This window comes from Manis pentadactyla, chromosome 2 (genome assembly GCF_030020395.1).
Source record: "Manis pentadactyla isolate mManPen7 chromosome 2, mManPen7.hap1, whole genome shotgun sequence".
NCBI classification, from domain to species: domain Eukaryota; kingdom Metazoa; phylum Chordata; class Mammalia; order Pholidota; family Manidae; genus Manis; species Manis pentadactyla.
Window position 1 is genome coordinate 156,884,026 of NC_080020.1, and position 17,642 is coordinate 156,901,667.

The window sequence follows — 17,642 nt, forward strand, 5'->3', positions numbered from 1 at the left end:
CTGCAGTTGAGAGAAAAACCCAGTCAGTGGAGGCCATTCTCCCCTGGGGCAGCAATTCCCAGCCTGCAGTTCCTAATTCTCAGGAAGGCATATCCTTGTCTAAGCTAATGTCCCTTTGGGTCCCCACATTGTCCCCCCCAACCCCTTCACCATTCACATCCTCACTGCTGGTTCCACCTGACCAAGAGGGACTGGAGCTCAAACCTGGCTCTGCTGTGCCTTGGGCAAGGGAGTGTGGCACCCACTTCCTCATCTGCTAAGAGATGTCTGTTTGCAGGCATGATAGGCCTGCCCTGGACTCAGCCCACTTCCTCTCCCACTCCTGATTGTGGGCCTGGCCTGACGCCTCTGCTGGAACAATTCCCTGTGTGACTGACCTCAGGCCCACTGTTGCAGCACTTACCACAGGGAACTGTGCCCGACCCTGGCCCACTTGCCATGCACCCCCACCCCGGGCCAAGTGCCCTTCTCTGCCAGCTGGGCCATGACCCATCTCTTGGCTTCCTGCCTGCCTTTGACCTGGCACCAGCTCCAACATGCAGGCTGCTGAGACCAGGAACAAGTTGCACCTGTCACTCATTCCAGGAGAGTCATTTCTATGTCCCTGTGATCTGCAGCAGAAGGAGAAGGGATGACATCACCAGATGCCACGGTCTCTGCAAGGGGGTGAATGTCATGGTCCATGCAGGCTGACACAGGGGAGCAGGCCCCACTTGGCCTCAGTGGGGAGGGCTCACAGCTGCAGTTGCTGAGGCTTGGAGAGGAAGGAAGCAGGGCTGTCTGCTCTTTGTGGAGAGCAGAGGAAGCCTGAACTCCTTAGCCCACAGATTTTCCACCAGCCTCTCCAGATGCACAACATATCCTAAGATTCCTAGAGAGGAAATATTTTTAAAGCCTTCGCTGGTCCTGACCCTTGATTCTCAGTCTATGGCATTTGGATGTTTAACAGGGAGGACCTGCGTTTAATGTATGGACTAGGGTTTGGGCTGTCCTTCATCCCCCCTGCTACTTGCTGACCCCCAGGTTCCTTTGCGGATGACTTCTCCCCTCCAGTGTTGAGCGCAGGTGGGAGAAGAACCATAGATGCCACTCTCCACCATGGAAGTCTAGGAAGCAAAGTCCTTTCTCTCCTTGCCCTGGGTTACCTAGCCAGGGGTGTGTGCCCTAACCCCACCTTGTAGGCCCTCACTCAGGCTGTGGCATCTGCAGTGAGCAAGACAGAGAGGGAGGGTCAGACGATTCCTCTGGGACCTGGGAGAGACGGCCTCTTCCAGGAGGCAAGGGCTGTGCTTCGCGCTTATTGGAGCAGCCCAGCTCCCCCCCAGACAAGTCCCCTGAGCCTCTCATCACCTTGTGCTGCTTTCTTTGGTCTGAGCTAGCTGGGGTCTCTCTCACAGTGATGGCCTCCTAACTGATGCTGCCAGGGAGCACTGCCTAGCCTACCGCGAGCCGCCTTAAAGCTGCAGGGGTCCGTGACAGAGGCCTGGTGTTCATGTCGTCAGGGAGCAATGAGGAGCTCGGGCCCACAGGCATGCAAGTGGTGTGTTCCTAGGGAGGGTGTCATTGCTACTACTTGCCACTGATGTCACTCACAGGGAGTGCCTGTGTGTGTGTTGGTGTGTGTGTCTGTGTGTATGCATACACATGCACATGTGTGTGTAAGAGACTTTATTTTTCCCACCATTAAATTTAATATAGTTTCCTTTGTGACTACTCCTCTGAAAGAGTGATTATATTATGCATGGAGATGTCCCATGCTCCAAAGCACACCAGTGGCTAGCAGCTGAGAACTCACCGGAAGGGCACGTGGCCATTCCTTTTTGCCTGAGGAATATCTACAGTTCCCACATCCTGGGACAGGTCCTTGCAGAACCCAGGCCACCCGACCTGGATCCCAGGATCCATGGATCACATGGATCCCAGAGGCGCCTCCATGGCTGAGGCAAGGGCCTTCCAAGGTGGGGTTCTGTCACTCACACTGGTGAGGAGCGAAGCTCTGGGACAGTTGGGGCCTGCAAAGGCCAGCGGTTCATCTCACCCTGTTCTTGATGACCTGTGATGGGAGTATAGCCCACACATTTCTCTAAATCTGTCTTTTAAAACATGGTGTCTATAACTCTACAGTATTTAGTGCATCCACACTACTGTGCAACCATCACCACTATTTCCTAAACTTTTTCATCACCACAAACAGAAACCCTGAGCCTATGAACTATAACTTCCAGGTCTACCCTCTCCCTCAGCCCCCGTAACCACCAATTTACTTTCTGTCTCCATGAACTTTCCTATTCTAGGTACCTCATCTAAGTGGGATCATCTCATGTCTGTCCTCTGTGTCTGGCTAATTTTAGCTAGCACAGTTGTTCTCAAATTCATTCATGGTGTAGCCCGTATCTGCACTTCATTCCTTTTTAAGGCTGAATGATATTCCATTGTATGGATAAACCACATTTTATCTACTTATCTGTTGATGGACATTTGGATCGTTTCCACCTTTTAGGTATTATTAATGCTGCAGTGCACACTGGCATACAGTGTCTGTTTTCAGTTTTTTTGTGTACAGATCTAGGAGTGGGATTGCTGAGTCAAGTGGCAATTCTATGTTTAGCCTTTGGAGGAACCACCAAACTATTTTCCATAGCAGCTGCCCCATTTTTCATTCCTATCAGCAGTGCACTAATTTCACCACATCCTCTCCAATACTTGTTAGTTTCCATTTTGTTACTATTAGCACTGTTATTATTACCACCCTGGTGGGTGTGAAGTGGTAGCTCATTGTGATTTTGATTTGCATTTCCCTAATAACTAATGACATTGAGCATCTTCTCATGTGCACATTAGCCAGCTTACATCTTCTTTGGAGAACCATCTATTCAAGTCTTTTGCACATTTTTTCACTGAATTTTCTTTTTGTTGTTGCATTGTAGGGAGTAGTTTATGTAGCCTGGATAGTAAATCCTTAGGAGATAGATGATTTGCAAATATTTTATTCCATTCTAGTTTGCCTTTTTTACTTACTTGATAATGTCCTTTGAGGCACAAACGTTTTCAATTTCGAGGGAGTCCAAGCTATTTGGTGCTTATGCTTTTGTTGTCAGATCTAGAAACGCAGTGCCATATATGATGTCATGAAAAGTTTTACCGTTTTAGCTTTTATATTAAGATCATTGATCCATTTGGGTCAAATTTTAACTCGAATTTTTATGGTGTAAGAGAGAGGTCTGTATTCCGTCTTTGGCATGTGGAAACCCAGCTGTCCCAGCTTGGTACTCTTGTGAAAAATCAGTCAGCTATAGATGTATAGGTTTGTTTCTGGACCCTCAGTTCTGTTCCATTGACCTGTATGTCTGTCCTCATGGAGCACCAAGTTATTTGGATTCCTGCAGCTTTGTACTAGGTTTTGAAACTGGGAAGTGCAAACTCTCTGACTTTGTTTTTCTTTCTCAAGATTGCTTTGGATATTGGGGCCCCTTAAGATTCCATGTGAATTTAAAAATAGATTTTTCTGCTTCTGTAAAAAAAAAAAAAAAAGAGACTATTAAAACTCTGATAGGGAAGGCATTGGCTCTGTAGATTGTTTAGGGTCATATGAGCATCCTAACAATATTAAGTCTTCCAACCCATGAGCACAGGATGTCTTTCCATTTATTTTAGGCCTTCAGTAATTTCTTTCAGCAGTCTCTAAACCTTTCTTGAACTTATTTGTGTCTATGACTTACATAAGTTCTCAGGATAATGAGGGCCATATGTGTTCCTTCCCCACTACATAGATTCGTGTTGGACCCAAAAGAACACGTGTCTTTTTCAATTTTTGCAGGCCCCCTTAACTACAGTCTTTTAAATTTTGGGAAGCAGTGTGTGCTATTGATAGCCTTCATGATTTCTTTGATATTGTATATGTATGTACATGCCCTCTCATCCACCACCTTCACAGATTAAAAATTCTCACTCTTCTTGGGTGTCTCCTCACGCAGTATTATCAGTTGCTTGTCCCCTAGTTCTGTCAGGCGTCTGATCCCACAAGCAAACTTCGATTCAACCCAACTGCACTGCTCAACCTGCTTTAACATTTGAGTAGAAGAGATCAAATGTCCAGTGTATTGAAAGATACAGCCAGAATCCCTCCTTCCATGAGCCCCATTCAAAAGTGGAACGTTGGCTGTTTCTCCACATGCCATGCAAAAGCTACTGGGAACCTGTGGCCTTGACCCCTAGGGGTCACATGGTGGGAAGCCACAGAGTGAGTCGGGGAACCCAGGGAAGGAGAGAGGATTTCCAGCTGGGGGTCTAGGGGAGACCCTATGGCGGAAGAACTATTTGAAAGGGGGGCCAGGGGGTGAGATGCTTAGACGCAAAATTAATTGAATGTCATCAGAAAGCAGAGTTGAATTTTTGTGACTGGGCTTCAGGAGGAGTCTAAAGCTGTCTTGGGATATGTGCATTTTATGCGGGGGGAAATCCATGGCCTTTGTTAGAGTTCAAAAAAGCAGGTCAGGCTCAAGAAAGATCCTTCCTAATGAGGGACTGATGAGGGAGCTCATTTCACACTTGCTGCTCAATGTGGGGAATCAGTATATGTACATGGGCCACAGGCTAATGATGGAGGGGCTCTCAGACTAGATCCAAGATGCCTTCCTTGTCCTCAGATTGTGCATTTCATGCTTTTATGTCAGTGCACTTTTTTGGAAGTGGTCACTTTTGTTCAATTCTCAGAGGTCGCAAACCCAATAACTAAGTACCGGGGGATCTCAAAGGCAAGTTCTCCCAGTGAGGAGACGCGAGATGCAAGGGGGGTGATGGCGCAAAGGAGGGAAGCCGGGTGGGGCAGAGGCAAGAGCCTTTACATGTTAGAGAGCAGGGCTATGTCCCTGAGCTGCTGAAGGGCCAGGTGGAGAAACGCGGACATTGAGAGAACAGAAGAAACATAGTTCAAAGTGGGGTGCTTCAGAGTCAACTTCTGAAGCTCACTGCACAAGCAGGAAGGCCTACTTTTCTGGAGGGCTTTATCTGATTCTCCAGCCTCAATGGCAATCACCTCTTGCAGGGGCTCGCTGACAGCCCCAGCCTCACCTTCCTGGGCTCTCCCTCCAGACCAGTTACCCCCCAGCGCAGCCTCAGGCCCAGAGGGACCCAAGAGCCTAGCACATAGTGTGTCCCAAGTGGCTGAACCTGGCTCCTTCCCACTCCCCAGAGGCCGAGGATCTCTCTTTCTCAGGTGACCCTCCACATCATGCGGGCAGAGCGGTCATGCTGTCATGCCCATTGTATGCTCAGAAAATAAGCTGTGACAAATGTCCCTCCTCCTCTGATGGCAGTCATGATGGCATGTGCACCAGGTCTTGGGAACCTGAGCCATCCTGGGCTCCCAAACCCACCACAGCTCTAATTCCTCCACTCCCACCTCTGCTTTTACCATGAACCTGGGATAACAGCTCATGTGTTGTTTCTAAAGCAGGTAGTGGGGCTGCTGGCAGAGCAGGGTCACGGGAAGACCTAAGAATGGGCACAAAACATTCAGCTTCCCAGATGACTTCCCATTTTGCACAGTTTCAAGTGACCCCAGTGCTTGTGGCAGGAGGAACTGCAAAGGCAGGAGCACCCCCAAGCCCAGGGGCCACCCAGCACCTGCATGGGGACAGTGCACCAGCCCTGGCCAAGGGCTCAGAGCATGCAGCTGCTTCTGCCTTTTGCAGATCAGCCTAGACCTCTTCCCCGGGCAGAGAAACAACCGTTTTCATTTTGACCAGTTTGGTTGACGACGTGACTGTTCACACCTGGCCAGCAGGGTAAAGTATATGTCATCACGTTTTCTCATGAACAGCCTGCTCGTTTCTCTTTTCCACCCTTCTGTGAAGGCATCTGTTGGCCACTGAGTCACACTGAAGATGACGTGTGGTCCACCCACATGTGTGAGCTCTTTGGCCATGTGCAGCCTATGGATCCCCCTTGGGTCAGTAGGATTGGACGAGGTGACGCAGCGGGCACAGGGCTTGCACCACGGGTGACTTCTGAATCTCTGAAGAGGAGAATGCAGGTGCAAGTCCACTTCGAACACACTGAGTCACGGTTTTGAGGACAATGCCCAGCTGCAGGCACCAATGGCAAACCCAAAACCTGGAGCCTTCTCTCTGGGGCTAATTCAGAAGTTTCTAGAAAATGCTATTTTGAATAGAACTAGGTCTTTTTTTCTTTTTCTCATGAAAATTTGCCGTTTTCTATAAAACTTAAAAAATCAAAACGTAGAAAAATCGATTTCTTTTCCTGAAGTAACAAACAATGGCTCATATGTTTAAAAATTTAAATCAACTTCCAAAATCACAGTTTGTTCTGCATTCAGTACAGAAGGGAAGCGGGCACAGGGAAAGGGTCAGACCCAGGGTGAGAGACTTCATAGGTCATGTAATGTGATGGAGGCGTCTGCTTGTTTAAAGGTGGCGAGGACAGTGACACTTGCAGTGTGTTTGGGTTTTGGGTAGAGCATCTTCCTGAAGTCTGGAAGGAGTGGAATTAGGCATCTTTTAAGAGGCGTTTCTGTTCCCTAAAGCACCTTTGCCTCTTGAGAGGTGGGCCTCCTGCACTGTGCCGCGCCCTCTCAGTCCTGGGCAGCTGGACTGTGTGGACACAGCGGAGTGCAGGCTCTGTGGGAGCAGCTGGTGTGGCGTTCAGGTGCAGCGGCCGGCTCACCGCTCTGCAGATGCTCGCTCAGGCTGGAAGGTGGGCCCAATTCAGGTTGTGCAGGCTGAGCCCCCACACCCACCTAATGCCCAGGCAGGAAGGCTCCACCTGGGGACCAAGAGCCTTGGAGCTCTGGGGGGGCCCCGGGAAAGCACACTTGAGCTGCACTGGCAGGTGGGGAAGTTGGGCAGCAGAGAAGCCACACAGACCCGTCTGTCCTTAGACCTCCCAGGCGGGGGGTCCTCCCTATGGGAGCCCCACTGCAGCCTTTGGGGTGCAGCCCAGAGATATGGCCTGCTCCTCTGTGGTTCATACAACAGATAGTCCTCACACCCTCTGTCTCCAGACCCTTATCTCACCCCTGGGTCTGCTGATATTTCTCTCCTCTCCTCCCACAGACTTGTCTGACTTTATCACCTATGTGGTGGGTTTGTTTAAGGGATGAGGGGAGTATGTGGGCCAGAATCACCCACAGCTTCTATGTCTCCCCTCTGCCCAGGGCTATGTCCCCAGGACAAGCTTTTGCAGATGCCTTTCTGGAGTACCCCTGAGGTGCTCTTCCCTACCCCCTCTGCCATCATGGTGCCCTGGACATTCCCAGGGCCAGGGGTACCATGGAAGCCAGCTCTTGAGGCTTCCCTCAGGGGCAACTCCCCATGTCCCCCTTCATGGTCAGTTTCTATTTCATGAGGCCCTGCCTAATGGCTCAGAGCCTGACAGAAGGGATAGCAGAACTCTGATTCACAGGCTTGGCCTGGCCTCCGGCCCTGGCCCATGGCTACTTGCCTTCTGCCCTGCTCTCTTCCCCAGCTTTCCATTTATTTTTGCCTCCCCTCCCCACTTCCCACCCCCTCCGTCCTCTCCTCTCCCTCTCTTCATGCACCACCTTGTCAGCTTGGACCCCACAGAACACTCTTAAATCTCACTGGCCCCTCCTTTCTCCCAGAGGTCCCTGCTGCTTTCCTGGCTTTGGCAAACCACTGACCACTTATTCCGACCCTGTGATTCTCCATCTCCAGCTGGCCCAGGCTGGGAGCAAGCCCCCCTTCTGGGATTCCCCTCCCCAGTGTCCCTAAGAGGCTCAGGCCCTCTCACTAAGGCAGGAGATGCAGACAGTGAAGGGACAGGGCACGTGACCTCCTGGCCTCCACCCCCAATCCCTGGGGGCATCTCCCCAGCCCCCTCCTTCACTCTGAGCGACATCCTCTCACCTACCTTCCAGCCCAGAGCCCAGTGGACCACCACAGTGGCCTAACCCTCCTCCCTCCGGAGCCCTCCAGGTTAGCTGGCCTCCTTCCCAACATGAGGATGTGCCCCTGGGGTGTTCTGCCAATAAATTCTTCCAAGAATTTGTTGGCAGGAAAAAAAAAATCCCTGAAGAATATATATTTTTATTAGACAATAAGAGCTGCATACCACTGTTTTCCTTTTTATTTTCTTCTTTTCCCTTTCCTTACCGGGAAGTTTAGAGCTACACTAGTTGGATTATGAGGTAATCATCAGCCCCCTTTCCTTTCACCTCCTGCTGCTATTTACCTAGTTTATTCTTGCACATGTGGCCCTGTGTGGCATGTAACTCCGGGGAAAGGAAATCCCAGAGCAAAATACCTCTAAAACTGAAATCAGTCAGAGGGAGAAATAAAGTTTAAAACCCGTTTATTGCTTACAAACTGCAGCCTAGGGTCATTTCTCTTTCCTGCTCTGGCAGAAGCAAATCAACCCTCCCCCAACCTCTCAGTTTCAGATAAGCCCTCAGTTGCCCAGGTAATTACCCATTGGTATGGAGATGAACTACTCTCCACCCCTGAGGAACGCCTGTTGATATGCAGATGCAGTAAAGCCAGGTGAGATATTCTGGAAATATTACAATTGTACCCACAGGCCACCTCAGGTTGAGTGTAAGCCCGGGGAACAGTGTGGGAAGGCTGTCCCAGCTGCCCTGTGGTCTTGATGAAGTGGCCTGGCTCTCCACCTTGCCAGCAGTCACACCCACCGTGGAGTCCCCTCTGTGCATTGGATTTGGGGTCCTGCTTTCCCTGGGCTCTGGTCTTGGGGTCACGGTTACCATCCAGAGTGATCCCTGCCCCCTCTACCCCATGAAATGGGAGCTGTCCAGAGAGGGCATTTTGCCTGGCTGATGATGCCTTGGAGCCAACAGTCTCCTGGCCCAGGAACCAAGCTCTCGCTGCCTCTGTCAGCTCCCACTTTGCACCCTGTCCAGGGCCGCACCAGGGAGAAGGTAAGGGACAGGGACCTTTGGTCTCACAGGCTGGCCTGGGGGTTCTTGGCTATGAAACAGGTCAGCAAGTGTCAAATCACTTTCGATGACACAACCAGCCCTGGGGTGGTTCTGACACCATCCTCGGATGGACCTTCATCCCAACAGCTGAGGCAGGATTTGCAATGACACTAACATATTCCCCTCAGCAGGCCCTACAACCAACAGTTTGAAGGTATATCTACAACTTTCTTCTGTCTCCTCAGGCTTAGAACAGTAAACAAGAAGGAAATCCACTGTGGGTAAAATTGTAATATTTCCAGAATATCTCACCTGGCTTTAGTACATCTGCATATCAATAGGCGCTCAAGGGTGAAGAGAAGTATGACTTTAGTGCATTTGCATCATTCCTCAGGGGTGGAGAGAAGTTCATCTCCATATCAATGGGTAATTATCTGGGCCAGGAGGGCTTATGTACCTGAGAGGGGAGGGGGAGGGCCGGTTTTGCTGCTGCTGGAGCAGGAGAGAGAGATGGGCCGGACCGCAGTTTTGTAAGCAATAAACGGGTTTTAAACTTTATTTTTCTCTTTGACTGATTTCGTCTTTTAGAGGTATTTTGCCCCAGGATTTCCTCTCCCCAAACACATCTGGAGTAGTCAACAGGACTCCTTTGAAGCCAAAATCTGTAATAATGGGTACGACCTTTGGGAGGGCCACCCCTAGATATGATGGGGAGAAGTGGCGCTCATGCCGAGGGACATGTGTCTACACTCGTGTGGTTGTGGCGGCACCACCACCGCTGCTGGCCACGCCAACCCCAGCCCGTGGCCCGAGCCTAAGGCTACTGCTTCTGCCACTGCTGCTCTTGCTGCCGGCTGGAGCCTGGCCACAACCATGGAAAGGAGCGGAGGTCTGGGTCACCTTGATAGAGAAGCAACTGGCTGCTGTGGCCACACCTTACTGGCTACGGAGCCCATTGTTGGAGCAGCTCCGACCAAGGTAATAACCACCTATCCCATCAGAGGGTGGGTGCGAGACTGGACCCAAAGGCCACAGAGTGGCATGGCACAGACACCTACTGTGTGTCGTGTGACTGGCCACTTGCCTTTGGTATTGGCCCAGGTGCTCTGGCTGGAAGGAAAGTCTGCCTCTGATGTGGCCCAATGGCTGTACCTGAGAGGGGAGGGGAGGGCTGGTTTTGCTGCTGCTGGAGCAGGAGAGAGAGATGGGCTGGACTGCAGCTTGTAAACAATAAACGGGTTTTAAACTTTATTTCTCCCTTTGACTGATTTCGGTTTTTAGAGGTATTTTGCCCTGGGATTTCCTCTCCCGGGACTTCCACCCACAGTCAGAAGAGAACCTGTCTCTGAGTGTAACAGCTCAGCCTTTCACCAAGCCCCACTGCCGGCCACGGGCTCTTCCTCCCATGGTGAGAAAGGCTGCTTCCTGTGAGCTCTGGTTATTCTATTCAACAGGACCTCATACGGTTACAGTGGATGCTACCCCTGAAATGATAACCTGTGCCTGGATAGTAAAGCCACCCTCTGTCCTTATTCAGATGCACACCCCAGGGAAAATAGAGATATAAAAAAACATTTTAAAGTAAAAAATATATATATATATTTCAAGTAAGGGTAAGTAAGGTGCTGGAGCTGCTTCAAAAAACATGTAAAGTTTACAGCCTAAGCCTGTGGCCTCCACTAGCTCAATTAAATACAAGAGCAGACAGACACCAGACATTTGAGGCCTCCAGACGTCAGGCCATCTCCCAGTTTGTCGGGTAAGAGTGTGAGTTGAGGGAAGTGTCATCCTTTAATTTCAGACTTGGCATCAAACCTGCTCATGGGATTAAAGCCCCCATTGTCTGCAGCCCTGAACCTCTGCACAGCACCTGCCTGCCAGCCCACTGTTAGCAACGCGGGACAGGCTCCGCGTCTGGTCACCAAATGGGCCAGCGTCTGAAACGGCCTGATAAATAAACACGGGTGTGAGGTTTGTGCACACACATTTGTGGAGCACTGGCTCTCTCTACCCGGAAGCCAACGGGGCACCCTCTCACTGCCCATCCCCCAGAGCCCATCTACGGCTGGAAAGGTTTGAAAGTTGCAAGAGGAGTCCCAGCATGGGTGCCTGCTGTGCCATCACCCCACCCAGGAGAGAACTCCAGGCCCAGGGGTGGGCTGAGAACTGTCCTGTGCTCCCTCTTGGCTTGTCTGCCTTTCCGGGGACACTTCTGCCCCAAATTGGGAGCAGAGTTTAAAATGAGGTCTGCCTCTTCCAGGACAGCTTCTGCCTTTATTCCTTCAGCCCTGCCCCTGAATTTCTTTCAGATCCTTGCAGAGGCTAGGATCTCTTGCTCAGACTCTGTGCTCACGTTGGCAGTCATTGCCTTCACCTTTGCCTGTGTATTGGTCATGGTTCTCCAGAGAAACAAAAGCTCATGTATAGATAGATTTAAGAGGAGATTTGTTATAGGAATTGGCTTACATAGTAGCAGAGGCCCCAAAGTGCCACTGTCTGTTGTGTGCAAGCTGGAAAATGGGGAAAGGCACTGCTATAATTTGAGCTGGTTCCAAAGGCCTGAAAATTGGCCTGATGGTGTAAGTCCCAGTCTGAGTCCAAAAGGCCACCAATCAGGAGTGGCCTCTGTGAGGGCAGGAGAAGGTGAGTGTCTCAGCTCAAGCAGAGAGGGAGTGAATTCATCCCTCCTCTGCCTTTTTGTTTTATTGGGGGCCTAATGTATATGTTGGCAGGGGTGTGTCAGCTGGATGAAGCCCATCCATTTTGGGGAGGGATGTCTGTTCTGCTCAGTCTACCAAGTTAAACACTGATGTCTTTCAGGAGCACCCTGACAGACACATCCACAGGTAATGTGCTCCAAGCTCTCTGGGCATCCCTTAGCCCAGTCAAGTCGACACATGAAATTAACCATCCCACCCTGTCTACTTCCCATGCCAGCCTGGGAGCTTCTCTGTCTGTCCAAGGCCAGGTTCAGGCCCCCTCATTGCTCCCCAGCCCCTCACTGTATTATGGCACTCTTGTGGGCACTTCCCGGGCAAAGACTGAGTTAGTCTGATATGACCCTCGTGCCCCTCACTGAGTCCAGAACTACTCAATGCACAAAAACTTCTGGGTTAACTGAAGACAAGCCTCCAACTGGATGGAAACCATTTCGGTAGGAGTGTCCAGCAGAACAGGAGTGTGTTGTGGACTGTGTGTCCGCCAAATCCAGGGAGCTGGCCAGTTCTAAGACTTGGGATGCTTTCGGGGGTTGGGGTGGTGGCTATTTCAGTGAGGCAGCTCAGGTTTTATGTGAACCATAAACCGGTGGACAGAATGGGATGGACTCATTCATTTTTGCAGGTTGGAGTTGCTTAGATCAAAACCCCTGGGAGGCCCCCATCTGCAGACTCCATGTGGCAAGAACATCTGCCCCGTGGCCCCCACTCTCTGCCAGGACAGAGCACCCAGGCATCCGGACCCTGTAGTCTCTACACACCCACAGGATTTGGCTCACACTGCTCCCAGCACCCAGTGTGGCGTCTGACTCCAGGCAGCTGCTCCACCATTGCTGGGTGCATGTGTGGAGGGAGAAATTAAGAATGAGTTCACAGAGAAATCCTGTCTTGGAAAACTGATAATGCAGTTTTCTGGAGACCTTTGCACTTAAATTGGAAACAAACAAACAAACCCTCTCTTTTAGTATATGTAAAGGTAATTTTGCCATTTCCAACATTTACTCTCCCCCAGGAGTGCATGGAAACATTAAACAAGATCTTCACTTCAATGCCCACCAGGAGGGGAAGGGTCCTTATGACAGCAACCTTGCCACAGCAGTGAGGAGAACCTACTTCCACAAGTAGCAACACAGACAGAGCTGGATAACGCGGAGGGGAGGCAGCAAGGAGCACACCGACCCCACTTACGCTGATGCGTGAAACCCCGTAAACAAAGTGGGGGTGGGAACCAAGCTGCATTTTCTTTAACAAGAAGCCAATATAATAAAATGGTATCATTTACTGAGGATTAAATGCCACTATTAAGTGTATTTGTTATATTACCTTCTGTAGTTTTAGGGGGAAGAAACAATTTTCTCCATTTATCAGAAACAATTTAGGACCCAAGTGGTTACTTCACTTAGCATTTCCTGTAGAACATATTAAGTTACTTCACTTAACATTTGCTAGCAGACTTATTTAGAGTTACTTCATTTAGATGGCATAAAATCATACTTGGGAGCAAAGATTCTTTTTTGAATTCAGTTCTCCCAGGTTCCTAACACCGCAGTTCAGCCTCCTTTGCATCAGACAGTCCCCCGCACCAACACAAGTCCTGCGGAGAATCCTGCAGACTCCCTTCCATGAATACCTCTCCTGTCCCTTCTCTTTGCCTTCCATGAAGCCTTCCTCACACAGCGGGCCACCCCCCTCACCCCCCCAGTCCATCTCCAAGTCATCAACAATCATCAACTTTAAGACAGTAAGGGAGATCTTGATGCAGTTGAAGCAATGGTTCTCAAACTTCAGGATCAGTTACAGCTTGTTAGAGCAGATTCCCTGGCCCTACCCCCGGAGCTTCTGAAGCAGTAGGTCTGGGATGTAACCCGAGAACCTACATTTCTAACCAGTTCTCAGAAATGCCAACACTACCGGTCCCACACCCTGCGAAGGGCTGCACTGGACAGTGTTGGAAGGTCACATCTCTGCCTTACTCCGTGCCCTGTGCCCCTGTGACCAAGGTCTGTCCCTTCGTAGTGCTTTCTGCCCCAGATTTCACCATTACAACATCTGGCATCTGCCTTGGTTTCATCCCTCTCAGCCTAGAACAGATCTATCTAATCATGTTTATTTCCCCTCGGTCTGGACCAAGCCAGCTTTTGACCAGAAAGAGAGCATGCAAATTTCAATACATGGCACTGTGTGAAGACGGAAGAGGAGAATGGGACTGCAGATGAAAACGCCAAAGAAATGACAGGAATGGAAGGAGGAGAAGAGCAGCCAAGGGGCAGGGAGCAAGAAAGAAGGTGATGCTTCGCTCCAACAGACACAAGGTGACCCGGAGCTGGCAGAGGCCCCGCTTCTCAGCCAGCAGAGAGAACAGAGGGGGCATTTTTCATCCCCATGTGCAAATAATCATCTCTTACAACAACCGAGGAGTTGTCAGTGTCAGACAAGGATAATTTATGACTGGCAGGAATTCGCCCTCTTAAACACTCTTTAATGCGGAGTTTGTTGTTACCATCGCTTGGAGGCCTTCAGATGTCCTCAGGGCCTGCGCACACCGACCTGGAGGCCACAGACCCTGAGTGAGCTGCTGTGCAATCTGGGCCCACAGGGCCTGTCCGCAGGGCCTGCCCTCAAGGAGCTGATGTCCAAACACCCACAGAGGCAGGATGAGAAACTGAGTGGGCAGTTTTCACTCTCAGGGGCTTGAGGCTTAAACACATCTGTCTTTGGGTTAGGAGGAGGATCTGTGGTGAACACAAGGGTGGGCATATGGTGAGGAGGAGCCTCACGTGGCCTCTTCCCATGGGCCCCAGGCCAGATAAGGACCTTCCACAGACGTCAGCGCTGGGAGGGAGGGAGGGGCGTCCACTCCAGATTCCCAGCCCTCCCACAGACAAGGGCATCACCTTGGGCCCCTCCCATGGATTCCCATGTAACTGACCTGGAAGGGAGTCTGGTTGCCAAAAATGTGCCCAGGTGATCCTAAAAGGCAAACGAGTCTCCCTGATCTTGAGTCCAATGCAGACATCACCCTCCTTCTGCAGGAGAGGAAACTGCATAGCAGAGAGGCCAAGTGACCTGCCTAAGGTCACACAACACGAACAGACAAAGGATGAGAACCCCGATCTCCTGACGACCATTCTCAAGAGGAGAGAAAATAAGTCTCCACGCATTCGAGGTCAGAATTAGTGGGCCAATCTCTCCCTGTCAGCTTCCACGGGGAGAATTTCCCGTCAACCGTGTCACAAATCTCAGGGCTAGGCAGGGGCAGAGTCAGTCTTGGCCCACATCTCTGGCAGCCTCTGCCAACACACTGCTGGAATGAGCCTGGAACATCTTATCCTGCTGGGGGCCCTGGGAGGAGGCCTTCAGGCTGCTGGCTATGGAGCTGCTGGGGGAGTCACACCTGCGTGTGGCCTGTGGCTGTGCCCAGGATGCAGGCTTCCTCTCTCATCATATCTGGACTCCCAGGAGGCAGCTTGTCCCCTTAGATGGAGATGGTGGCACAGCAAGTTTGGAGTATGGCATCCACGGGCACGCATAAGCCAGGCTAGAAAGCACATCAGTAACAAAAATATTTCAGGGCCACTGCAGCTTACTGATGTCCACCCTGGCAGGCCCTGAGCCCCAGCACATGGTCCCAGGACATCTCTTGGCCCCTCTGGCAAGTAGTCCATTGACAGGTGTGGAAATGAGCCAAGCAGGTTTGGCCCGGTGGGGGTATGTGGCAAAGTGGGAGGTGGGGGCGAGAAGGCCAGGCTTCTTTGGCACCCGATTTGTAGGGCACACCAAGACCAGCGGACCAGAGCAGGCTGGGATAATGGAGCAGGAGGCCCTGTCATCCCCATTTTGCAGGCTGACCCTCACATCTTAGGAAAGAGCAAAATTAGGTGACTTGGCACATTGTGAAAGGGACACCCAGGGGTGAATGGACCTCCCACTTGGAGCTTCTGCAATGACTGGAAAGGAAAGGAGACCGAGGGCAGAGGCCAGGTGGCAGAGGCCTTAGCTTCTCATCTGCACTTGGGGGCTGCTGTGAGGGGTCAATGAGGGAACACAGGTCGGGTCTTTGGGAAGGTGCTTGGCGAGTTCCAAGTGCCCCGTGACGTTCGCCACTGCCGTTGGTGCTAGTTTTATCATGAGGGGCTATAAACTGCTTTCCCTACCTCTGGTCTCTTTGTAAAAAAAAAACACACTAAACCCTAGAAGCAAAACCAGAAATGTAGTGGGAGAAATCCAATCCTAAACCTGAAATGTCACTTTCATTAAAATGCAACATAATGTCATCCCCAGAACAGCTTCTTGTCCACATAAATGAGTTTGTTCGCCACATCTTTGCTTTTTAAATACTTCATGGGTCCCACTGGAGCCATTACAGAAAGGCCCACATGTCCTATTATAAGGAAAGCACCTATTCTGCTTTATCAGGGTTAATTGTTGGTATGGGGCACTGGGCGCCCTCCAATGCCTCTCTTAGTGTGTGGGAGGGGGTTTGCCTGCCCAGTTCATGCACCACCTACCTGCTTGTTCGTTCATTCATTCATTCATTCATTCACTCATTCATGTGATCTACTAAACATCTGCCCTCTGCCAGGCCCTGTTTCAGGACACTGCAACATCAACACAGGAAAGAATTGGTAAGCTAGCGATGCGGGACAGACTACAGACAAGAAGCCATCAGAAGCACTGATGGAAATCAGGTGGATGCAAGGCAGAGAACAGCTATGTGGTGTAGGAGGCCTGCCTGGGGAGTGGCTGCTGGGACCTACAGGGTCGGAGGGCATGATGACTGATTCAGCACTCGAGAAGAGAGAGACGCAACAATAAGGCCCTGAGGCAGGAGCCTCTCAGTAGTCAACATGGGTCTCAGCAGTTAACTAACCAATTTAATATTCCCAGTCTGCACGCAACGCACCCCATCCCAGCCCTCTTGGTTGGCAGACCCTTGTCACATCCATGGGAACTTGCCTCCAGTGGCTGCTTCCCTTCCCTGCAGGCCTGCCCCCCCCACACCTGTCATGCCACAAAGTGGAGGGGAGAATGGGCACACTTGGCCCAGGAGCACTCATCTCTCAGTGTTGGCTGCTTGGCTTTCTGACACCATGGGTGGAAAGTCCTCCGCCTCCTCTTTGTCAAGTGGGAAGAGCTCTCTTCAGAGGATTGTTCAGAGGTTCACAGAAGCTTCGGAAGAGGAGACTTGGTATAAAATGTGGGGAACCACCCGAGCACAGCCTGTCTGAAACTGGGGCAGCCCAGAAGACTGGGTGGTATCTGTAAACTGATGTCATTGCTACTTCCTCCCAGATACAATACAGCCTTGAAGGTTTCTCCCCTACTTCCTTTAAAACATGCTTGCATGCAACTCACATAGTTGCTAATTAATCTTCTTTTCTGCCAGTGAGGCCTCTGCCTTTTTTTTTTTTTATTAAGGTAGGATTGATACACACTCTTATGAAGGTTTCACATAAAAAAAACAATGTGGTTACTACATTTACCCATATTATCAAGTCCCCACCCATACCCCAATGCAGTCACTGTCCATCAGTGCAGCAAGTTGAGGCCTCTGCCTTTTAACAGAGAACCAAATATTAAGCCAAAGAAATGGCTCTCTAAGAGTGGACACTTCAGCCACCAACTGACAGTTCCCGGAGGGAATTTTTCCAGGGGGAAGTCTTCCCTGGCTTCCAGAGCACCTCAGGCTGCCCTTGCCCATTGCACAGAGAGGCTGACTGCCTGCCCTCCCCCAAACTGGGTGCTGGGTGGATCATCACCCAGAGGCCAACCAGTCAAGGAGGTGACGTTGATTTGCCTTTGGCACCTCTCCCAGCCCCAACTAGAGCTCCATTCATCCTATTCTCTCTGTCCTGTTTCGGGCACCACATTATATGGCCACTGATCCACCCAGTGGTCTACTGAGAGGCCAGGTGCCCTGGGGGCAGAGGTACAAGGGTCAGCTTGGGCAATCGACAAGCTCTACCTGCATGGCAGTTACCAAAAGCCATCTCTGCCTCCTTCTCTCACCT

The 17,642-nt window shown here is 50.8% G+C and overlaps 1 long non-coding RNA gene across 2 annotated transcripts in view; it reads right to left on the bottom strand.

Annotated features, from left to right (window-relative positions):
- Positions 1-324: 324 nt before the first annotated feature.
- LOC118922794 (uncharacterized) overlaps positions 325-17,642 on the bottom strand; it is a 164,457-nt gene continuing 147,139 nt past the window's right edge. Inside the window, exons 5-6 of one of the 2 annotated variants that reach the window (XR_008995752.1) lie at positions 2,450-3,511; positions 325-2,407 (exon numbers count right to left, since the gene is read on the bottom strand). This is a non-coding gene — a long non-coding RNA (uncharacterized LOC118922794). Of the gene's footprint in view, positions 3,512-17,642 lie in introns of both variants that reach the window. The other variant, XR_008995753.1, reaches the window with a different exon arrangement.